The sequence below is a fragment of the Hyla sarda genome, unplaced genomic scaffold (genome assembly GCF_029499605.1).
Source record: "Hyla sarda isolate aHylSar1 unplaced genomic scaffold, aHylSar1.hap1 scaffold_1684, whole genome shotgun sequence".
NCBI classification, from domain to species: Eukaryota; Metazoa; Chordata; class Amphibia; order Anura; family Hylidae; genus Hyla; species Hyla sarda.
Window position 1 is genome coordinate 21570 of NW_026608324.1, and position 24394 is coordinate 45963.

A 24394-nucleotide genomic window follows, 5' to 3' on the forward strand; every position below is an offset into this window, starting at 1 on the left:
GGATCCGGATCATCATCCATGGTTCTAACCTCTCTCCACCCGAAGGTCTTGAGAGGCGATCGCTACTCGTTACCCTGGGACTAGGCCCTCTCCCCAATAGCAACAAGTGGGTGAAGCCCAGGCAATAAACCTGGGCGATCCCACAAGGCCGAGGAGAGGGGTACCCGAGTACCTTCTGACCAGATCTCCTGTATTACTACACTTGATCTTAGCCAAAAGGCCGAGAAGCGATAACCGTGAAAGGGGCGGGCCCAACAAGGTCCCCTTCATGGGCACTATCACTGCTTGCTGTCAGGGAGGCTGCCAGACAATTTTCCATGCACACTCTGGGCTGGGGGGCAGTCAACCACCAGTACACACAGCAGAACCTAAACCCATACCATTATTGCTAAGCAGCAAGACAGGGGCCCATTGCACTCCCACGGGGCCTTTTTAAATGCAATCCATAACCCGGATTTGCCAGGAACCCTTCTTACTCCTCCTACTTGCATGTGACACTGGGCTTAGGATCTGCATAGGAAACACACACACAAGCACACACCTACCTTTGTTGCCTGCAGATGCCTCCTTGGCTGTCCCCAAACGGTATCAAACCAACACCCACGGGAAGCTGTAAGCATAGAGGACATGCCTGCACCCCATTGGACTTACCTGTGTGGGTTAAACCCGGGTTATTTGACAACCTATGGCGGTGATGGTTCTGCTCAGGCAGAGCAGTGCTGATGCTCCTCATAAAGCTGTCGCTGCTGTGAAGGTTCTAGGTGACATCACAAATCCCTATGGTTACATACACAACAAAGCTGGGTTGTTGTTGTTTACACTCTGCAAGGCCTGTGGAAGTGAGTGACATCATAGCACTGTAGTTCTGAGGGTTCTAGATGGATGCAACAATCTCCTGTTGCTTCTATGAAGGCCATAATAGACGACATCACCAAACAGCTCCATAGTCACATACACAGCAAAGGAGAGATGTTGTTTACACCTAGTGATGTCAGTGGTATTGAGTGACATCACAGCACAGTGCTAAGGCTCCTGGGCCTGGACACAGCAGCGGCTGCAATATCTCAACGGAGAATACGTTTATATATATGTGTGTGTGTGCGCGTATATATATATATATATATATATATATATATATATATATATATATTTCTCCGCCGAAATCACTTTTAAACCCATTTCCACCTTTTTTTCCCTTCTCTTCCTCTTACTTTTTTTTCACGTTTTTTTACGTTTTTCTCCTTTTCGCCTCTTTTCTGGGCGTATTATTCTTCTTTTTCTTCTTTTTTTTCGTCTAATGCATACCCCATCAGTGCAGCAATGCTTATTCAATACCGCCAGCAGATGGAGACACTGGGGGATAATTTTCTAAGGATTTATACTGATTTTTCCTGTCTGAATTTGTCGCACAGAAAGTTGCAGGCCAAATATGTGTGACATTTCTGCGACTTTAGCTTCTAGAGCATTTTTACAACATTATACATAGGTGCTGAATACATAAAAAGCGACTGTTCAGCGACAGACAAGTCGCATCGGCTGAAAGTAGGCCAGAATGTCAGTCCATGTTGGAGCAGGTTTAGATACAGTCCAAAGCATAGATCTCAAAGTCTGTGCACAGAATTTAGCAAGGGCCTCGCACCTTCTGATGCATCAGGTAGGTGCACAATAGCATAGCCTAACCCTCTGTACTTTGGTCTATATTGATGCGGGACATAGACAGCCAGCTGATGACCAATCCATTAGTGCAATGGATGGCTGGAAGCATTTGTCTTTGCCTTTGCAATACCACAGAAGCAATGCATGGTCAATGTACAGCAATGACACACCTGTGTGAACAGCCAGGAGACCCCCCCCCCCATGTTATGTTACATAGTTACATAGTTAGTACGGTCGAAAAAAGACATATGTCCATCAAGTTCAACCAGGGAATTAAGGGGTAGGGGTGTGGCGCGATATTGGGGAAGGGATGAGATTTTATATTTCTTCATAAGCATTAATCTTATTTTGTCAATTAGGAACATTCAGCACCCACCCGCTATCAAGGCAGCTGCCTATCATGTCATGCCCTACCTGCACAGGTGTGCTGGCTACTCAAATGATCCAATTAAGGAGGCCATTTAGTCAGCAGCAGCAGAAGTCCTGTGCCTGGACGCTCCAACAGCGGCCAGACACAAGCAGAAGCAGAAGCAGCAGCAGCACCACCTTTTGTTTTTTGGCTGCAGCAGCAGCAGCAGCAAGGCCCACAGGGCTGGCTAGCTGGCTAGCCAGCAAGCAGGTAGCAATGAAAGTAGGAATCTTTCTTTTTAACCCTGTAAGGGGGTGGTGCACTGTACCCGAAGATACTGCCATATCGGGTCAATGCATAGGGCGACGGAAGCAAGCTTCGAAATCGGCCCCCGTTCTCAAAAATCCATTTAATATATGGTCCCCAGATAGGGGACGTATCAGATATTAAACTGATAAGAACAGATACTACACTTGATCTTAGCCAAAAGGCCGAGAAGCGATAACCGTGAAAGGGGCGGGCCCAACAAGGTCCCCTTCATGGGCACTATCACTGCTTGCTGTCAGAGAGGCTGCCAGACAATTTTCCATGCACACTCTGGGCTGGGGGGCAGTCAACCACCAGTACACACAGCAGAACCTAAACCCATACCATTATTGCTAAGCAGCAAGACAGGGGCCCATTGCACTCCCACGGGGCCTTTTTAAATGCAATCCATAACCCGGATTTGCCAGGAACCCTTCTTACTCCTCCTACTTGCATGTGACACTGGGCTTAGGATCTGCATAGGAAACACACACACAAGCACACACCTACCTTTGTTGCCTGCAGATGCCTCCTTGGCTGTCCCCAAACGGTATCAAACCAACACCCACGGGAAGCTGTAAGCATAGAGGACATGCCTGCACCCCATTGGACTTACCTGTGTGGGTTAAACCCGGGTTATTTGACAACCTATGGCGGTGATGGTTCTGCTCAGGCAGAGCAGTGCTGATGCTCCTCATAAAGCTGTCGCTGCTGTGAAGGTTCTAGGTGACATCACAAATCCCTATGGTTACATACACAACAAAGCTGGGTTGTTGTTGTTTACACTCTGCAAGGCCTGTGGAAGTGAGTGACATCATAGCACTGTAGTTCTGAGGGTTCTAGATGGATGCAACAATCTCCTGTTGCTTCTATGAAGGCCATAATAGACGACATCACCAAACAGCTCCATAGTCACATACACAGCAAAGGAGAGATGTTGTTTACACCTAGTGATGTCAGTGGTATTGAGTGACATCACAGCACAGTGCTAAGGCTCCTGGGCCTGGACACAGCAGCGGCTGCAATATCTCAACGGAGAATACGTTTATATATATGTGTGTGTGTGCGCGTATATATATATATATATATATATATATATATATATATATTTCTCCGCCGAAATCACTTTTAAACCCATTTCCACCTTTTTTTCCCTTCTCTTCCTCTTACTTTTTTTTCACGTTTTTTTACGTTTTTCTCCTTTTCGCCTCTTTTCTGGGCGTATTATTCTTCTTTTTCTTCTTTTTTTTCGTCTAATGCATACCCCATCAGTGCAGCAATGCTTATTCAATACCGCCAGCAGATGGAGACACTGGGGGATAATTTTCTAAGGATTTATACTGATTTTTCCTGTCTGAATTTGTCGCACAGAAAGTTGCAGGCCAAATATGTGTGACATTTCTGCGACTTTAGCTTCTAGAGCATTTTTACAACATTATACATAGGTGCTGAATACATAAAAAGCGACTGTTCAGCGACAGACAAGTCGCATCGGCTGAAAGTAGGCCAGAATGTCAGTCCATGTTGGAGCAGGTTTAGATACAGTCTAAAGCATAGATCTCAAAGTCTGTGCACAGAATTTAGCAAGGGCCTCGCACCTTCTGATTCATCAGGTAGGTGCACAATAGCATAGCCTAACCCTCTGTACTTTGGTCTATATTGATGCGGGACATAGACAGCCAGCTGATGACCAATCCATTAGTGCAATGGATGGCTGGAAGCATTTGTCTTTGCCTTTGCAATACCACAGAAGCAATGCATGGTCAATGTACAGCAATGACACACCTGTGTGAACAGCCAGGAGACCCCCCCCCCCCATGTTATGTTACATAGTTACATAGTTAGTACGGTCGAAAAAAGACATATGTCCATCAAGTTCAACCAGGGAATTAAGGGGTAGGGGTGTGGCGCGATATTGGGGAAGGGATGAGATTTTATATTTCTTCATAAGCATTAATCTTATTTTGTCAATTAGGAACATTCAGCACCCACCCGCTATCAAGGCAGCTGCCTATCATGTCATGCCCTACCTGCACAGGTGTGCTGGCTACTCAAATGATCCAATTAAGGAGGCCATTTAGTCAGCAGCAGCAGAAGTCCTGTGCCTGGACGCTCCAACAGCGGCCAGACACAAGCAGAAGCAGAAGCAGCAGCAGCACCACCTTTTGTTTTTTGGCTGCAGCAGCAGCAGCAGCAAGGCCCACAGGGCTGGCTAGCTGGCTAGCCAGCAAGCAGGTAGCAATGAAAGTAGGAATCTTTCTTTTTAACCCTGTAAGGGGGTGGTGCACTGTACCCGAAGATACTGCCATATCGGGTCAATGCATAGGGCGACGGAAGCAAGCTTCGAAATCGGCCCCCGTTCTCAAAAATCCATTTAATATATGGTCCCCAGATAGGGGACGTATCAGATATTAAACTGATAAGAACAGATACTACACTTGATCTTAGCCAAAAGGCCGAGAAGCGATAACCGTGAAAGGGGCGGGCCCAACAAGGTCCCCTTCATGGGCACTATCACTGCTTGCTGTCAGGGAGGCTGCCAGACAATTTTCCATGCACACTCTGGGCTGGGGGGCAGTCAACCACCAGTACACACAGCAGAACCTAAACCCATACCATTATTGCTAAGCAGCAAGACAGGGGCCCATTGCACTCCCACGGGGCCTTTTTAAATGCAATCCATAACCCGGATTTGCCAGGAACCCTTCTTACTCCTCCTACTTGCATGTGACACTGGGCTTAGGATCTGCATAGGAAACACACACACAAGCACACACCTACCTTTGTTGCCTGCAGATGCCTCCTTGGCTGTCCCCAAACGGTATCAAACCAACACCCACGGGAAGCTGTAAGCATAGAGGACATGCCTGCACCCCATTGGACTTACCTGTGTGGGTTAAACCCGGGTTATTTGACAACCTATGGCGGTGATGGTTCTGCTCAGGCAGAGCAGTGCTGATGCTCCTCATAAAGCTGTCGCTGCTGTGAAGGTTCTAGGTGACATCACAAATCCCTATGGTTACATACACAACAAAGCTGGGTTGTTGTTGTTTACACTCTGCAAGGCCTGTGGAAGTGAGTGACATCATAGCACTGTAGTTCTGAGGGTTCTAGATGGATGCAACAATCTCCTGTTGCTTCTATGAAGGCCATAATAGACGACATCACCAAACAGCTCCATAGTCACATACACAGCAAAGGAGAGATGTTGTTTACACCTAGTGATGTCAGTGGTATTGAGTGACATCACAGCACAGTGCTAAGGCTCCTGGGCCTGGACACAGCAGCGGCTGCAATATCTCAACGGAGAATACGTTTATATATATGTGTGTGTGTGCGCGTATATATATATATATATATATATATATATATATATATATATATATATATATATATTTCTCCGCCGAAATCACTTTTAAACCCATTTCCACCTTTTTTTCCCTTCTCTTCCTCTTACTTTTTTTTCACGTTTTTTTACGTTTTTCTCCTTTTCGCCTCTTTTCTGGGCGTATTATTCTTCTTTTTCTTCTTTTTTTTCGTCTAATGCATACCCCATCAGTGCAGCAATGCTTATTCAATACCGCCAGCAGATGGAGACACTGGGGGATAATTTTCTAAGGATTTATACTGATTTTTCCTGTCTGAATTTGTCGCACAGAAAGTTGCAGGCCAAATATGTGTGACATTTCTGCGACTTTAGCTTCTAGAGCATTTTTACAACATTATACATAGGTGCTGAATACATAAAAAGCGACTGTTCAGCGACAGACAAGTCGCATCGGCTGAAAGTAGGCCAGAATGTCAGTCCATGTTGGAGCAGGTTTAGATACAGTCTAAAGCATAGATCTCAAAGTCTGTGCACAGAATTTAGCAAGGGCCTCGCACCTTCTGATGCATCAGGTAGGTGCACAATAGCATAGCCTAACCCTCTGTACTTTGGTCTATATTGATGCGGGACATAGACAGCCAGCTGATGACCAATCCATTAGTGCAATGGATGGCTGGAAGCATTTGTCTTTGCCTTTGCAATACCACAGAAGCAATGCATGGTCAATGTACAGCAATGACACACCTGTGTGAACAGCCAGGAGACCCCCCCCCCCCATGTTATGTTACATAGTTACATAGTTAGTACGGTCGAAAAAAGACATATGTCCATCAAGTTCAACCAGGGAATTAAGGGGTAGGGGTGTGGCGCGATATTGGGGAAGGGATGAGATTTTATATTTCTTCATAAGCATTAATCTTATTTTGTCAATTAGGAACATTCAGCACCCACCCGCTATCAAGGCAGCTGCCTATCATGTCATGCCCTACCTGCACAGGTGTGCTGGCTACTCAAATGATCCAATTAAGGAGGCCATTTAGTCAGCAGCAGCAGAAGTCCTGTGCCTGGACGCTCCAACAGCGGCCAGACACAAGCAGAAGCAGAAGCAGCAGCAGCACCACCTTTTGTTTTTTGGCTGCAGCAGCAGCAGCAGCAAGGCCCACAGGGCTGGCTAGCTGGCTAGCCAGCAAGCAGGTAGCAATGAAAGTAGGAATCTTTCTTTTTAACCCTGTAAGGGGGTGGTGCACTGTACCCGAAGATACTGCCATATCGGGTCAATGCATAGGGCGACGGAAGCAAGCTTCGAAATCGGCCCCCGTTCTCAAAAATCCATTTAATATATGGTCCCCAGATAGGGGACGTATCAGATATTAAACTGATAAGAACAGATACTACACTTGATCTTAGCCAAAAGGCCGAGAAGCGATAACCGTGAAAGGGGCGGGCCCAACAAGGTCCCCTTCATGGGCACTATCACTGCTTGCTGTCAGGGAGGCTGCCAGACAATTTTCCATGCACACTCTGGGCTGGGGGGCAGTCAACCACCAGTACACACAGCAGAACCTAAACCCATACCATTATTGCTAAGCAGCAAGACAGGGGCCCATTGCACTCCCACGGGGCCTTTTTAAATGCAATCCATAACCCGGATTTGCCAGGAACCCTTCTTACTCCTCCTACTTGCATGTGACACTGGGCTTAGGATCTGCATAGGAAACACACACACAAGCACACACCTACCTTTGTTGCCTGCAGATGCCTCCTTGGCTGTCCCCAAACGGTATCAAACCAACACCCACGGGAAGCTGTAAGCATAGAGGACATGCCTGCACCCCATTGGACTTACCTGTGTGGGTTAAACCCGGGTTATTTGACAACCTATGGCGGTGATGGTTCTGCTCAGGCAGAGCAGTGCTGATGCTCCTCATAAAGCTGTCGCTGCTGTGAAGGTTCTAGGTGACATCACAAATCCCTATGGTTACATACACAACAAAGCTGGGTTGTTGTTGTTTACACTCTGCAAGGCCTGTGGAAGTGAGTGACATCATAGCACTGTAGTTCTGAGGGTTCTAGATGGATGCAACAATCTCCTGTTGCTTCTATGAAGGCCATAATAGACGACATCACCAAACAGCTCCATAGTCACATACACAGCAAAGGAGAGATGTTGTTTACACCTAGTGATGTCAGTGGTATTGAGTGACATCACAGCACAGTGCTAAGGCTCCTGGGCCTGGACACAGCAGCGGCTGCAATATCTCAACGGAGAATACGTTTATATATATGTGTGTGTGTGCGCGTATATATATATATATATATATATATATATATATATATATATATATTTCTCCGCCGAAATCACTTTTAAACCCATTTCCACCTTTTTTTCCCTTCTCTTCCTCTTACTTTTTTTTCACGTTTTTTTACGTTTTTCTCCTTTTCGCCTCTTTTCTGGGCGTATTATTCTTCTTTTTCTTCTTTTTTTTCGTCTAATGCATACCCCATCAGTGCAGCAATGCTTATTCAATACCGCCAGCAGATGGAGACACTGGGGGATAATTTTCTAAGGATTTATACTGATTTTTCCTGTCTGAATTTGTCGCACAGAAAGTTGCAGGCCAAATATGTGTGACATTTCTGCGACTTTAGCTTCTAGAGCATTTTTACAACATTATACATAGGTGCTGAATACATAAAAAGCGACTGTTCAGCGACAGACAAGTCGCATCGGCTGAAAGTAGGCCAGAATGTCAGTCCATGTTGGAGCAGGTTTAGATACAGTCTAAAGCATAGATCTCAAAGTCTGTGCACAGAATTTAGCAAGGGCCTCGCACCTTCTGATGCATCAGGTAGGTGCACAATAGCATAGCCTAACCCTCTGTACTTTGGTCTATATTGATGCGGGACATAGACAGCCAGCTGATGACCAATCCATTAGTGCAATGGATGGCTGGAAGCATTTGTCTTTGCCTTTGCAATACCACAGAAGCAATGCATGGTCAATGTACAGCAATGACACACCTGTGTGAACAGCCAGGAGACCCCCCCCCCCCATGTTATGTTACATAGTTACATAGTTAGTACGGTCGAAAAAAGACATATGTCCATCAAGTTCAACCAGGGAATTAAGGGGTAGGGGTGTGGCGCGATATTGGGGAAGGGATGAGATTTTATATTTCTTCATAAGCATTAATCTTATTTTGTCAATTAGGAACATTCAGCACCCACCCGCTATCAAGGCAGCTGCCTATCATGTCATGCCCTACCTGCACAGGTGTGCTGGCTACTCAAATGATCCAATTAAGGAGGCCATTTAGTCAGCAGCAGCAGAAGTCCTGTGCCTGGACGCTCCAACAGCGGCCAGACACAAGCAGAAGCAGAAGCAGCAGCAGCACCACCTTTTGTTTTTTGGCTGCAGCAGCAGCAGCAGCAAGGCCCACAGGGCTGGCTAGCTGGCTAGCCAGCAAGCAGGTAGCAATGAAAGTAGGAATCTTTCTTTTTAACCCTGTAAGGGGGTGGTGCACTGTACCCGAAGATACTGCCATATCGGGTCAATGCATAGGGCGACGGAAGCAAGCTTCGAAATCGGCCCCCGTTCTCAAAAATCCATTTAATATATGGTCCCCAGATAGGGGACGTATCAGATATTAAACTGATAAGAACAGATACTACACTTGATCTTAGCCAAAAGGCCGAGAAGCGATAACCGTGAAAGGGGCGGGCCCAACAAGGTCCCCTTCATGGGCACTATCACTGCTTGCTGTCAGGGAGGCTGCCAGACAATTTTCCATGCACACTCTGGGCTGGGGGGCAGTCAACCACCAGTACACACAGCAGAACCTAAACCCATACCATTATTGCTAAGCAGCAAGACAGGGGCCCATTGCACTCCCACGGGGCCTTTTTAAATGCAATCCATAACCCGGATTTGCCAGGAACCCTTCTTACTCCTCCTACTTGCATGTGACACTGGGCTTAGGATCTGCATAGGAAACACACACACAAGCACACACCTACCTTTGTTGCCTGCAGATGCCTCCTTGGCTGTCCCCAAACGGTATCAAACCAACACCCACGGGAAGCTGTAAGCATAGAGGACATGCCTGCACCCCATTGGACTTACCTGTGTGGGTTAAACCCGGGTTATTTGACAACCTATGGCGGTGATGGTTCTGCTCAGGCAGAGCAGTGCTGATGCTCCTCATAAAGCTGTTGCTGCTGTGAAGGTTCTAGGTGACATCACAAATCCCTATGGTTACATACACAACAAAGCTGGGTTGTTGTTGTTTACACTCTGCAAGGCCTGTGGAAGTGAGTGACATCATAGCACTGTAGTTCTGAGGGTTCTAGATGGATGCAACAATCTCCTGTTGCTTCTATGAAGGCCATAATAGACGACATCACCAAACAGCTCCATAGTCACATACACAGCAAAGGAGAGATGTTGTTTACACCTAGTGATGTCAGTGGTATTGAGTGACATCACAGCACAGTGCTAAGGCTCCTGGGCCTGGACACAGCAGCGGCTGCAATATCTCAACGGAGAATACGTTTATATATATGTGTGTGTGTGCGCGTATATATATATATATATATATATATATATATATATATATATATTTCTCCGCCGAAATCACTTTTAAACCCATTTCCACCTTTTTTTCCCTTCTCTTCCTCTTACTTTTTTTTCACGTTTTTTTACGTTTTTCTCCTTTTCGCCTCTTTTCTGGGCGTATTATTCTTCTTTTTCTTCTTTTTTTTCGTCTAATGCATACCCCATCAGTGCAGCAATGCTTATTCAATACCGCCAGCAGATGGAGACACTGGGGGATAATTTTCTAAGGATTTATACTGATTTTTCCTGTCTGAATTTGTCGCACAGAAAGTTGCAGGCCAAATATGTGTGACATTTCTGCGACTTTAGCTTCTAGAGCATTTTTACAACATTATACATAGGTGCTGAATACATAAAAAGCGACTGTTCAGCGACAGACAAGTCGCATCGGCTGAAAGTAGGCCAGAATGTCAGTCCATGTTGGAGCAGGTTTAGATACAGTCTAAAGCATAGATCTCAAAGTCTGTGCACAGAATTTAGCAAGGGCCTCGCACCTTCTGATGCATCAGGTAGGTGCACAATAGCATAGCCTAACCCTCTGTACTTTGGTCTATATTGATGCGGGACATAGACAGCCAGCTGATGACCAATCCATTAGTGCAATGGATGGCTGGAAGCATTTGTCTTTGCCTTTGCAATACCACAGAAGCAATGCATGGTCAATGTACAGCAATGACACACCTGTGTGAACAGCCAGGAGACCCCCCCCCCCCCCATGTTATGTTACATAGTTACATAGTTAGTACGGTCGAAAAAAGACATATGTCCATCAAGTTCAACCAGGGAATTAAGGGGTAGGGGTGTGGCGCGATATTGGGGAAGGGATGAGATTTTATATTTCTTCATAAGCATTAATCTTATTTTGTCAATTAGGAACATTCAGCACCCACCCGCTATCAAGGCAGCTGCCTATCATGTCATGCCCTACCTGCACAGGTGTGCTGGCTACTCAAATGATCCAATTAAGGAGGCCATTTAGTCAGCAGCAGCAGAAGTCCTGTGCCTGGACGCTCCAACAGCGGCCAGACACAAGCAGAAGCAGAAGCAGCAGCAGCACCACCTTTTGTTTTTTGGCTGCAGCAGCAGCAGCAGCAAGGCCCACAGGGCTGGCTAGCTGGCTAGCCAGCAAGCAGGTAGCAATGAAAGTAGGAATCTTTCTTTTTAACCCTGTAAGGGGGTGGTGCACTGTACCCGAAGATACTGCCATATCGGGTCAATGCATAGGGCGACGGAAGCAAGCTTCGAAATCGGCCCCCGTTCTCAAAAATCCATTTAATATATGGTCCCCAGATAGGGGACGTATCAGATATTAAACTGATAAGAACAGATACTACACTTGATCTTAGCCAAAAGGCCGAGAAGCGATAACCGTGAAAGGGGCGGGCCCAACAAGGTCCCCTTCATGGGCACTATCACTGCTTGCTGTCAGGGAGGCTGCCAGACAATTTTCCATGCACACTCTGGGCTGGGGGGCAGTCAACCACCAGTACACACAGCAGAACCTAAACCCATACCATTATTGCTAAGCAGCAAGACAGGGGCCCATTGCACTCCCACGGGGCCTTTTTAAATGCAATCCATAACCCGGATTTGCCAGGAACCCTTCTTACTCCTCCTACTTGCATGTGACACTGGGCTTAGGATCTGCATAGGAAACACACACACAAGCACACACCTACCTTTGTTGCCTGCAGATGCCTCCTTGGCTGTCCCCAAACGGTATCAAACCAACACCCACGGGAAGCTGTAAGCATAGAGGACGTGCCTGCACCCCATTGGACTTACCTGTGTGGGTTAAACCCGGGTTATTTGACAACCTATGGCGGTGATGGTTCTGCTCAGGCAGAGCAGTGCTGATGCTCCTCATAAAGCTGTCGCTGCTGTGAAGGTTCTAGGTGACATCACAAATCCCTATGGTTACATACACAACAAAGCTGGGTTGTTGTTGTTTACACTCTGCAAGGCCTGTGGAAGTGAGTGACATCATAGCACTGTAGTTCTGAGGGTTCTAGATGGATGCAACAATCTCCTGTTGCTTCTATGAAGGCCATAATAGACGACATCACCAAACAGCTCCATAGTCACATACACAGCAAAGGAGAGATGTTGTTTACACCTAGTGATGTCAGTGGTATTGAGTGACATCACAGCACAGTGCTAAGGCTCCTGGGCCTGGACACAGCAGCGGCTGCAATATCTCAACGGAGAATACGTTTATATATATGTGTGTGTGTGCGCGTATATATATATATATATATATATATATATATATATATATATATATATATTTCTCCGCCGAAATCACTTTTAAACCCATTTCCACCTTTTTTTCCCTTCTCTTCCTCTTACTTTTTTTTCACGTTTTTTTACGTTTTTCTCCTTTTCGCCTCTTTTCTGGGCGTATTATTCTTCTTTTTCTTCTTTTTTTTCGTCTAATGCATACCCCATCAGTGCAGCAATGCTTATTCAATACCGCCAGCAGATGGAGACACTGGGGGATAATTTTCTAAGGATTTATACTGATTTTTCCTGTCTGAATTTGTCGCACAGAAAGTTGCAGGCCAAATATGTGTGACATTTCTGCGACTTTAGCTTCTAGAGCATTTTTACAACATTATACATAGGTGCTGAATACATAAAAAGCGACTGTTCAGCGACAGACAAGTCGCATCGGCTGAAAGTAGGCCAGAATGTCAGTCCATGTTGGAGCAGGTTTAGATACAGTCTAAAGCATAGATCTCAAAGTCTGTGCACAGAATTTAGCAAGGGCCTCGCACCTTCTGATGCATCAGGTAGGTGCACAATAGCATAGCCTAACCCTCTGTACTTTGGTCTATATTGATGCGGGACATAGACAGCCAGCTGATGACCAATCCATTAGTGCAATGGATGGCTGGAAGCATTTGTCTTTGCCTTTGCAATACCACAGAAGCAATGCATGGTCAATGTACAGCAATGACACACCTGTGTGAACAGCCAGGAGACCCCCCCCCCCCATGTTATGTTACATAGTTACATAGTTAGTACGGTCGAAAAAAGACATATGTCCATCAAGTTCAACCAGGGAATTAAGGGGTAGGGGTGTGGCGCGATATTGGGGAAGGGATGAGATTTTATATTTCTTCATAAGCATTAATCTTATTTTGTCAATTAGGAACATTCAGCACCCACCCGCTATCAAGGCAGCTGCCTATCATGTCATGCCCTACCTGCACAGGTGTGCTGGCTACTCAAATGATCCAATTAAGGAGGCCATTTAGTCAGCAGCAGCAGAAGTCCTGTGCCTGGACGCTCCAACAGCGGCCAGACACAAGCAGAAGCAGAAGCAGCAGCACCACCTTTTGTTTTTTGGCTGCAGCAGCAGCAGCAGCAAGGCCCACAGGGCTGGCTAGCTGGCTAGCCAGCAAGCAGGTAGCAATGAAAGTAGGAATCTTTCTTTTTAACCCTGTAAGGGGGTGGTGCACTGTACCCGAAGATACTGCCATATCGGGTCAATGCATAGGGCGACGGAAGCAAGCTTCGAAATCGGCCCCCGTTCTCAAAAATCCATTTAATATATGGTCCCCAGATAGGGGACGTATCAGATATTAAACTGATAAGAACAGATACTACACTTGATCTTAGCCAAAAGGCCGAGAAGCGATAACCGTGAAAGGGGCGGGCCCAACAAGGTCCCCTTCATGGGCACTATCACTGCTTGCTGTCAGGGAGGCTGCCAGACAATTTTCCATGCACACTCTGGGCTGGGGGGCAGTCAACCACCAGTACACACAGCAGAACCTAAACCCATACCATTATTGCTAAGCAGCAAGACAGGGGCCCATTGCACTCCCACGGGGCCTTTTTAAATGCAATCCATAACCCGGATTTGCCAGGAACCCTTCTTACTCCTCCTACTTGCATGTGACACTGGGCTTAGGATCTGCATAGGAAACACACACACAAGCACACACCTACCTTTGTTGCCTGCAGATGCCTCCTTGGCTGTCCCCAAACGGTATCAAACCAACACCCACGGGAAGCTGTAAGCATAGAGGACATGCCTGCACCCCATTGGACTTACCTGTGTGGGTTAAACCCGGGTTATTTGACAACCTATGGCGGTGATGGTTCTGCTCAGGCAGAGCAGTGCTGATGCTCCTCATAAAGCTGTCGCTGCTGTGAAGGTTCTAGGTGACATCACAAATCCCTATGGTTACATACACAACAAAGCTGGGTTGTTGTTGTTTACACTCTGCAAGGCCTGTGGAAGTGAGTGACATCATAGCACTGTAGTTCTGAGGGTTCTAGATGGATGCAACAATCTCCTGTTGCTTCTATGAAGGCCATAATAGACGACATCACCAAACAGCTCCATAGTCACATACACAGCAAAGGAGAGATGTTGTTTACACCTAGTGATGTCAGTGGTATTGAGTGACATCACAGCACAGTGCTAAGGCTCCTGGGCCTGGACACAGCAGCGGCTGCAATATCTCAACGGAGAATACGTTTATATATATGTGTGTGCGCGTATATATATATATATATATATATATATATATATTTCTCCGCCGAAATCACTTTTAAACCCATTTCCACCTTTTTTTCCCTTCTCTTCCTCTTACTTTTTTTTCACGTTTTTTTACGTTTTTCTCCTTTTCGCCTCTTTTCTGGGCGTATTATTCTTCTTTTTCTTCTTTTTTTTCGTCTAATGCATACCCCATCAGTGCAGCAATGCTTATTCAATACCGCCAGCAGATGGAGACACTGGGGGATAATTTTCTAAGGATTTATACTGATTTTTCCTGTCTGAATTTGTCGCACAGAAAGTTGCAGGCCAAATATGTGTGACATTTCTGCGACTTTAGCTTCTAGAGCATTTTTACAACATTATACATAGGTGCTGAATACATAAAAAGCGACTGTTCAGCGACAGACAAGTCGCATCGGCTGAAAGTAGGCCAGAATGTCAGTCCATGTTGGAGCAGGTTTAGATACAGTCTAAAGCATAGATCTCAAAGTCTGTGCACAGAATTTAGCAAGGGCCTCGCACCTTCTGATGCATCAGGTAGGTGCACAATAGCATAGCCTAACCCTCTGTACTTTGGTCTATATTGATGCGGGACATAGACAGCCAGCTGATGACCAATCCATTAGTGCAATGGATGGCTGGAAGCATTTGTCTTTGCCTTTGCAATACCACAGAAGCAATGCATGGTCAATGTACAGCAATGACACACCTGTGTGAACAGCCAGGAGACCCCCCCCCCCCCATGTTATGTTACATAGTTACATAGTTAGTACGGTCGAAAAAAGACATATGTCCATCAAGTTCAACCAGGGAATTAAGGGGTAGGGGTGTGGCGCGATATTGGGGAAGGGATGAGATTTTATATTTCTTCATAAGCATTAATCTTATTTTGTCAATTAGGAACATTCAGCACCCACCCGCTATCAAGGCAGCTGCCTATCATGTCATGCCCTACCTGCACAGGTGTGCTGGCTACTCAAATGATCCAATTAAGGAGGCCATTTAGTCAGCAGCAGCAGAAGTCCTGTGCCTGGACGCTCCAACAGCGGCCAGACACAAGCAGAAGCAGAAGCAGCAGCAGCACCACCTTTTGTTTTTTGGCTGCAGCAGCAGCAGCAGCAAGGCCCACAGGGCTGGCTAGCTGGCTAGCCAGCAAGCAGGTAGCAATGAAAGTAGGAATCTTTCTTTTTAACCCTGTAAGGGGGTGGTGCACTGTACCCGAAGATACTGCCATATCGGGTCAATGCATAGGGCGACGGAAGCAAGCTTCGAAATCGGCCCCCGTTCTCAAAAATCAATTTAATATATGGTCCCCAGATAGGGGACGTATCAGATATTAAACTGATAAGAACAGATACTACACTTGATCTTAGCCAAAAGGCCGAGAAGCGATAACCGTGAAAGGGGCGGGCCCAACAAGGTCCCCTTCATGGGCACTATCACTGCTTGCTGTCAGGGAGGCTGCCAGACAATTTTCCATGCACACTCTGGGCTGGGGGGCAGTCAACCACCAGTACACACAGCAGAACCTAAACCCATACCATTATTGCTAAGCAGCAAGACAGGGGCCCATTGCACTCCCACGGGGCCTTTTTAAATGCAATCCATAACCCGGATTTGCCAGGAACCCTTCTTACTCCTCCTACTTGCATGTGACACTGGGCTTAGGATCTGCATAGGAAACACACACACAAGCACACACCTACCTTTGTTGCCTGCAGATGCCTCCTTGGCTGTCCCCAAACGGTATCAAACCAACACCCACGGGAAGCTGTAAGCATAGAGGACATGCCTGCACCCCATTGGACTTACCTGTGTGGGTTAAACCCGGGTTATTTGACAACCTATGGCGGTGATGGTTCTGCTCAGGCAGAGCAGTGCTGATGCTCCTCATAAAGCTGTCGCTGCTGTGAAGGTTCTAGGTGACATCACAAATCCCTATGGTTACATACACAACAAAGCTGGGTTGTTGTTGTTTACACTCTGCAAGGCCTGTGGAAGTGAGTGACATCATAGCACTGTAGTTCTGAGGGTTCTAGATGGATGCAACAATCTCCTGTTGCTTCTATGAAGGCCATAATAGACGACATCACCAAACAGCTCCATAGTCACATACACAGCAAAGGAGAGATGTTGTTTACACCTAGTGATGTCAGTGGTATTGAGTGACATCACAGCACAGTGCTAAGGCTCCTGGGCCTGGACACAGCAGCGGCTGCAATATCTCAACGGAGAATATGTTTATATATATGTGTGTGTGTGCGCGTGTATATATATATATATATATATATATATATATATATATATATATATATATTTCTCCGCCGAAATCACTTTTAAACCCATTTCCACCTTTTTTTCCCTTCTCTTCCTCTTACTTTTTTTTCACGTTTTTTTACGTTTTTCTCCTTTTCGCCTCTTTTCTGGGCGTATTATTCTTCTTTTTCTTCTTTTTTTTCGTCTAATGCATACCCCATCAGTGCAGCAATGCTTATTCAATACCGCCAGCAGATGGAGACACTGGGGGATAATTTTCTAAGGATTTATACTGATTTTTCCTGTCTGAATTTGTCGCACAGAAAGTTGCAGGCCAAATATGTGTGACATTTCTGCGACTTTAGCTTCTAGAGCATTTTTACAACATTATACATAGGTGCTGAATACATAAAAAGCGACTGTTCAGCGACAGACAAGTCGCATCGGCTGAAAGTAGGCCAGAATGTCAGTCCATGTTGGAGCAGGTTTAGATACAGTCTAAAGCATAGATCTCAAAGTCTGTGCACAGAATTTAGCAAGGGCCTCGCACCTTCTGATGCATCAGGTAGGTGCACAATAGCATAGCCTAACCCTCTGTACTTTGGTCTATATTGATGCGGGACATAGACAGCCAGCTGATGACCAATCCATTAGTGCAATGGATGGCTGGAAGCATTTGTCTTTGCCTTTGCAATACCACAGAAGCAATGCATGGTCAATGTACAGCAATGACACACCTGTGTGAACAGCCAGGAGACCCCCCCCCCCCCATGTTATGTTACATAGTTACATAGTTAGTACGGTCGAAAAAAGACATATGTCCATCAAGTTCAACCAGGGAATTAAGGGGTAGGGGTGTGGCGCGATATTGGGGAAGGGATGAGATTTTATATTTCTTCATAAGCATTAATCTTATTTTGTCAATTAGGAACATTCAGCACCCACCCGCTATCAAGGCAGCTGCCTATCATGTCATGCCCTACCTGCACAGGTGTGCTGGCTACTCAAATGATCCAATTAAGGAGGCCATTTAGTCAGCAGCAGCAGAAGTCCTGTGCCTGGACGCTCCAACAGCGGCCAGACACAAGCAGAAGCAGAAGCAGCAGCAGCACCACCTTTTGTTTTTTGGCTGCAGCAGCAGCAGCAGCAAGGCCCACAGGGCTGGCTAGCTGGCTAGCCAGCAAGCAGGTAGCAATGAAAGTAGGAATCTTTCTTTTTAACCCTGTAAGGGGGTGGTGCACTGTACCCGAAGATACTGCCATATCGGGTCAATGCATAGGGCGACGGAAGCAAGCTTCGAAATCGGCCCCCGTTCTCAAAAATCCATTTAATATATGGTCCCCAGATAGGGGACGTATCAGATATTAAACTGATAAGAACAGATACTACACTTGATCTTAGCCAAAAGGCCGAGAAGCGATAACCGTGAAAGGGGCGGGCCCAACAAGGTCCCCTTCATGGGCACTATCACTGCTTGCTGTCAGGGAGGCTGCCAGACAATTTTCCATGCACACTCTGGGCTGGGGGGCAGTCAACCACCAGTACACACAGCAGAACCTAAACCCATACCATTATTGCTAAGCAGCAAGACAGGGGCCCATTGCACTCCCACGGGGCCTTTTTAAATGCAATCCATAACCCGGATTTGCCAGGAACCCTTCTTACTCCTCCTACTTGCATGTGACACTGGGCTTAGGATCTGCATAGGAAACACACACACAAGCACACACCTACCTTTGTTGCCTGCAGATGCCTCCTTGGCTGTCCCCAAACGGTATCAAACCAACACCCACGGGAAGCTGTAAGCATAGAGGACATGCCTGCACCCCATTGGACTTACCTGTGTGGGTTAAACCCGGGTTATTTGACAACCTATGGCGGTGATGGTTCTGCTCAGGCAGAGCAGTGCTGATGCTCCTCATAAAGCTGTCGCTGCTGTGAAGGTTCTAGGTGACATCACAAATCCCTATGGTTACATACACAACAAAGCTGGGTTGTTGTTGTTTACACTCTGCAAGGCCTGTGGAAGTGAGTGACATCATAGCACTGTAGTTCTGAGGGTTCTAGATGGATGCAACAATCTCCTGTTGCTTCTATGAAGGCCATAATAGACGACATCACCAAACAGCTCCATAGTCACATACACAGCAAAGGAGAGATGTTGTTTACACCTAGTGATGTCAGTGGTATTGAGTGACATCACAGCACAGTGCTAAGGCTCCTGGGCCTGGACACAGCAGCGGCTGCAATATCTCAACGGAGAATACGTTTATATATATGTGTGTGTGTGCGCGTATATATATATATATATATATATATATATATATATATATATATATAATTCTCCGCCGAAATCACTTTTAAACCCATTTCCACCTTTTTTTCCCTTCTCTTCCTCTTACTTTTTTTTCACGTTTTTTTACGTTTTTCTCCTTTTCGCCTCTTTTCTGGGCGTATTATTCTTCTTTTTCTTCTTTTTTTTCGTCTAATGCATACCCCATCAGTGCAGCAATGCTTATTCAATACCGCCAGCAGATGGAGACACTGGGGGATAATTTTCTAAGGATTTATACTGATTTTTCCTGTCTGAATTTGTCGCACAGAAAGTTGCAGGCCAAATATGTGTGACATTTCTGCGACTTTAGCTTCTAGAGCATTTTTACAACATTATACATAGGTGCTGAATACATAAAAAGCGACTGTTCAGCGACAGACAAGTCGCATCGGCTGAAAGTAGGCCAGAATGTCAGTCCATGTTGGAGCAGGTTTAGATACAGTCTAAAGCATAGATCTCAAAGTCTGTGCACAGAATTTAGCAAGGGCCTCGCACCTTCTGATGCATCAGGTAGGTGCACAATAGCATAGCCTAACCCTCTGTACTTTGGTCTATATTGATGCGGGACATAGACAGCCAGCTGATGACCAATCCATTAGTGCAATGGATGGCTGGAAGCATTTGTCTTTGCCTTTGCAATACCACAGAAGCAATGCATGGTCAATGTACAGCAATGACACACCTGTGTGAACAGCCAGGAGACCCCCCCCCCCCCATGTTATGTTACATAGTTACATAGTTAGTACGGTCGAAAAAAGACATATGTCCATCAAGTTCAACCAGGGAATTAAGGGGTAGGGGTGTGGCGCGATATTGGGGAAGGGATGAGATTTTATATTTCTTCATAAGCATTAATCTTATTTTGTCAATTAGGAACATTCAGCACCCACCCGCTATCAAGGCAGCTGCCTATCATGTCATGCCCTACCTGCACAGGTGTGCTGGCTACTCAAATGATCCAATTAAGGAGGCCATTTAGTCAGCAGCAGCAGAAGTCCTGTGCCTGGACGCTCCAACAGCGGCCAGACACAAGCAGAAGCAGAAGCAGCAGCAGCACCACCTTTTGTTTTTTGGCTGCAGCAGCAGCAGCAGCAAGGCCCACAGGGCTGGCTAGCTGGCTAGCCAGCAAGCAGGTAGCAATGAAAGTAGGAATCTTTCTTTTTAACCCTGTAAGGGGGTGGTGCACTGTACCCGAAGATACTGCCATATCGGGTCAATGCATAGGGCGACGGAAGCAAGCTTCGAAATCGGCCCCCGTTCTCAAAAATCCATTTAATATATGGTCCCCAGATAGGGGACGTATCAGATATTAAACTGATAAGAACAGATACTACACTTGATCTTAGCCAAAAGGCCGAGAAGCGATAACCGTGAAAGGGGCGGGCCCAACAAGGTCCCCTTCATGGGCACTATCACTGCTTGCTGTCAGGGAGGCTGCCAGACAATTTTCCATGCACACTCTGGGCTGGGGGGCAGTCAACCACCAGTACACACAGCAGAACCTAAACCCATACCATTATTGCTAAGCAGCAAGACAGGGGCCCATTGCACTCCCACGGGGCCTTTTTAAATGCAATCCATAACCCGGATTTGCCAGGAACCCTTCTTACTCCTCCTACTTGCATGTGACACTGGGCTTAGGATCTGCATAGGAAACACACACACAAGCACACACCTACCTTTGTTGCCTGCAGATGCCTCCTTGGCTGTCCCCAAACGGTATCAAACCAACACCCACGGGAAGCTGTAAGCATAGAGGACATGCCTGCACCCCATTGGACTTACCTGTGTGGGTTAAACCCGGGTTATTTGACAACCTATGGCGGTGATGGTTCTGCTCAGGCAGAGCAGTGCTGATGCTCCTCATAAAGCTGTCGCTGCTGTGAAGGTTCTAGGTGACATCACAAATCCCTATGGTTACATACACAACAAAGCTGGGTTGTTGTTGTTTACACTCTGCAAGGCCTGTGGAAGTGAGTGACATCATAGCACTGTAGTTCTGAGGGTTCTAGATGGATGCAACAATCTCCTGTTGCTTCTATGAAGGCCATAATAGACGACATCACCAAACAGCTCCATAGTCACATACACAGCAAAGGAGAGATGTTGTTTACACCTAGTGATGTCAGTGGTATTGAGTGACATCACAGCACAGTGCTAAGGCTCCTGGGCCTGGACACAGCAGCGGCTGCAATATCTCAACGGAGAATACGTTTATATATATGTGTGTGTGTGCGCGTATATATATATATATATATATATATATATATATATATATATTCTCCGCCGAAATCACTTTTAAACCCATTTCCACCTTTTTTTCCCTTCTCTTCCTCTTACTTTTTTTTCACGTTTTTTTACGTTTTTCTCCTTTTCGCCTCTTTTCTGGGCGTATTATTCTTCTTTTTCTTCTTTTTTTTCGTCTAATGCATACCCCATCAGTGCAGCAATGCTTATTCAATACCGCCAGCAGATGGAGACACTGGGGGATAATTTTCTAAGGATTTATACTGATTTTTCCTGTCTGAATTTGTCGCACAGAAAGTTGCAGGCCAAATATGTGTGACATTTCTGCGACTTTAGCTTCTAGAGCATTTTTACAACATTATACATAGGTGCTGAATACATAAAAAGCGACTGTTCAGCGACAGACAAGTCGCATCGGCTGAAAGTAGGCCAGAATGTCAGTCCATGTTGGAGCAGGTTTAGATACAGTCTAAAGCATAGATCTCAAAGTCTGTGCACAGAATTTAGCAAGGGCCTCGCACCTTCTGATGCATCAGGTAGGTGCACAATAGCATAGCCTAACCCTCTGTACTTTGGTCTATATTGATGCGGGACATAGACAGCCAGCTGATGACCAATCCATTAGTGCAATGGATGGCTGGAAGCATTTGTCTTTGCCTTTGCAATACCACAGAAGCAATGCATGGTCAATGTACAGCAATGACACACCTGTGTGAACAGCCAGGAGACCCCCCCCCCCCATGTTATGTTACATAGTTACATAGTTAGTACGGTCGAAAAAAGACATATGTCCATCAAGTTCAACCAGGGAATTAAGGGGTAGGGGTGTGGCGCGATATTGGGGAAGGGATGAGATTTTATATTTCTTCATAAGCATTAATCTTATTTTGTCAATTAGGAACATTCAGCACCCACCCGCTATCAAGGCAGCTGCCTATCATGTCATGCCCTACCTGCACAGGTGTGCTGGCTACTCAAATGATCCAATTAAGGAGGCCATTTAGTCAGCAGCAGCAGAAGTCCTGTGCCTGGACGCTCCAACAGCGGCCAGACACAAGCAGAAGCAGAAGCAGCAGCAGCACCACCTTTTGTTTTTTGGCTGCAGCAGCAGCAGCAGCAAGGCCCACAGGGCTGGCTAGCTGGCTAGCCAGCAAGCAGGTAGCAATGAAAGTAGGAATCTTTCTTTTTAACCCTGTAAGGGGGTGGTGCACTGTACCCGAAGATACTGCCATATCGGGTCAATGCATAGGGCGACGGAAGCAAGCTTCGAAATCGGCCCCCGTTCTCAAAAATCCATTTAATATATGGTCCCCAGATAGGGGACGTATCAGATATTAAACTGATAAGAACAGATACTACACTTGATCTTAGCCAAAAGGCCGAGAAGCGATAACCGTGAAAGGGGCGGGCCCAACAAGGTCCCCTTCATGGGCACTATCACTGCTTGCTGTCAGGGAGGCTGCCAGACAATTTTCCATGCACACTCTGGGCTGGGGGGCAGTCAACCACCAGTACACACAGCAGAACCTAAACCCATACCATTATTGCTAAGCAGCAAGACAGGGGCCCATTGCACTCCCACGGGGCCTTTTTAAATGCAATCCATAACCCGGATTTGCCAGGAACCCTTCTTACTCCTCCTACTTGCATGTGACACTGGGCTTAGGATCTGCATAGGAAACACACACACAAGCACACACCTACCTTTGTTGCCTGCAGATGCCTCCTTGGCTGTCCCCAAACGGTATCAAACCAACACCCACGGGAAGCTGTAAGCATAGAGGACATGCCTGCACCCCATTGGACTTACCTGTGTGGGTTAAACCCGGGTTATTTGACAACCTATGGCGGTGATGGTTCTGCTCAGGCAGAGCAGTGCTGATGCTCCTCATAAAGCTGTCGCTGCTGTGAAGGTTCTAGGTGACATCACAAATCCCTATGGTTACATACACAACAAAGCTGGGTTGTTGTTGTTTACACTCTGCAAGGCCTGTGGAAGTGAGTGACATCATAGCACTGTAGTTCTGAGGGTTCTAGATGGATGCAACAATCTCCTGTTGCTTCTATGAAGGCCATAATAGACGACATCACCAAACAGCTCCATAGTCACATACACAGCAAAGGAGAGATGTTGTTTACACCTAGTGATGTCAGTGGTATTGAGTGACATCACAGCACAGTGCTAAGGCTCCTGGGCCTGGACACAGCAGCGGCTGCAATATCTCAACGGAGAATACGTTTATATATATGTGTGTGTGTGCGCGTATATATATATATATATATATATATATATATATATATATATATATTTCTCCGCCGAAATCACTTTTAAACCCATTTCCACCTTTTTTTCCCTTCTCTTCCTCTTACTTTTTTTTCACGTTTTTTTACGTTTTTCTCCTTTTCGCCTCTTTTCTGGGCGTATTATTCTTCTTTTTCTTCTTTTTTTTCGTCTAATGCATACCCCATCAGTGCAGCAATGCTTATTCAATACCGCCAGCAGATGGAGACACTGGGGGATAATTTTCTAAGGATTTATACTGATTTTTCCTGTCTGAATTTGTCGCACAGAAAGTTGCAGGCCAAATATGTGTGACATTTCTGCGACTTTAGCTTCTAGAGCATTTTTACAACATTATACATAGGTGCTGAATACATAAAAAGCGACTGTTCAGCGACAGACAAGTCGCATCGGCTGAAAGTAGGCCAGAATGTCAGTCCATGTTGGAGCAGGTTTAGATACAGTCTAAAGCATAGATCTCAAAGTCTGTGCACAGAATTTAGCAAGG

The 24394-nt window shown here is 46.1% G+C and overlaps 10 non-coding genes and 1 pseudogene across 10 annotated transcripts; all 11 read right to left on the reverse strand.

Annotated features, from left to right (window-relative positions):
• Positions 1–99: 99 nt before the first annotated feature.
• LOC130311892 (U2 spliceosomal RNA) lies at positions 100–232 on the reverse strand (annotated as a pseudogene).
• Positions 233–2317: 2085 nt separating this feature from the next.
• LOC130311869 (U2 spliceosomal RNA) lies at positions 2318–2508 on the reverse strand. The gene has a single exon (XR_008860140.1). It is a non-coding gene; the product is annotated as a U2 spliceosomal RNA (small nuclear RNA).
• A 2080-nt stretch (positions 2509–4588) lies between these two features.
• On the reverse strand, positions 4589–4779 carry LOC130311870 (U2 spliceosomal RNA). The gene has a single exon (XR_008860141.1). It is a non-coding gene; the product is annotated as a U2 spliceosomal RNA (small nuclear RNA).
• Positions 4780–6875: 2096 nt separating this feature from the next.
• On the reverse strand, positions 6876–7066 carry LOC130311871 (U2 spliceosomal RNA). The gene has a single exon (XR_008860142.1). It is a non-coding gene; the product is annotated as a U2 spliceosomal RNA (small nuclear RNA).
• Positions 7067–9152: 2086 nt separating this feature from the next.
• On the reverse strand, positions 9153–9343 carry LOC130311872 (U2 spliceosomal RNA). Its single transcript, XR_008860143.1, has one exon. It is a non-coding gene; the product is annotated as a U2 spliceosomal RNA (small nuclear RNA).
• Positions 9344–11429: 2086 nt separating this feature from the next.
• Positions 11430–11620, reverse strand: LOC130311873 (U2 spliceosomal RNA). The gene has a single exon (XR_008860144.1). It is a non-coding gene; the product is annotated as a U2 spliceosomal RNA (small nuclear RNA).
• A 2087-nt stretch (positions 11621–13707) lies between these two features.
• LOC130311874 (U2 spliceosomal RNA) lies at positions 13708–13898 on the reverse strand. Its single transcript, XR_008860145.1, has one exon. It is a non-coding gene; the product is annotated as a U2 spliceosomal RNA (small nuclear RNA).
• A 2071-nt stretch (positions 13899–15969) lies between these two features.
• LOC130311864 (U2 spliceosomal RNA) lies at positions 15970–16160 on the reverse strand. Its single transcript, XR_008860136.1, has one exon. It is a non-coding gene; the product is annotated as a U2 spliceosomal RNA (small nuclear RNA).
• Positions 16161–18253: 2093 nt separating this feature from the next.
• On the reverse strand, positions 18254–18444 carry LOC130311875 (U2 spliceosomal RNA). The gene has a single exon (XR_008860146.1). It is a non-coding gene; the product is annotated as a U2 spliceosomal RNA (small nuclear RNA).
• A 2089-nt stretch (positions 18445–20533) lies between these two features.
• On the reverse strand, positions 20534–20724 carry LOC130311877 (U2 spliceosomal RNA). Its single transcript, XR_008860148.1, has one exon. It is a non-coding gene; the product is annotated as a U2 spliceosomal RNA (small nuclear RNA).
• A 2081-nt stretch (positions 20725–22805) lies between these two features.
• LOC130311878 (U2 spliceosomal RNA) lies at positions 22806–22996 on the reverse strand. The gene has a single exon (XR_008860149.1). It is a non-coding gene; the product is annotated as a U2 spliceosomal RNA (small nuclear RNA).
• Between the last annotated feature and the right edge of the window lie 1398 nt (positions 22997–24394).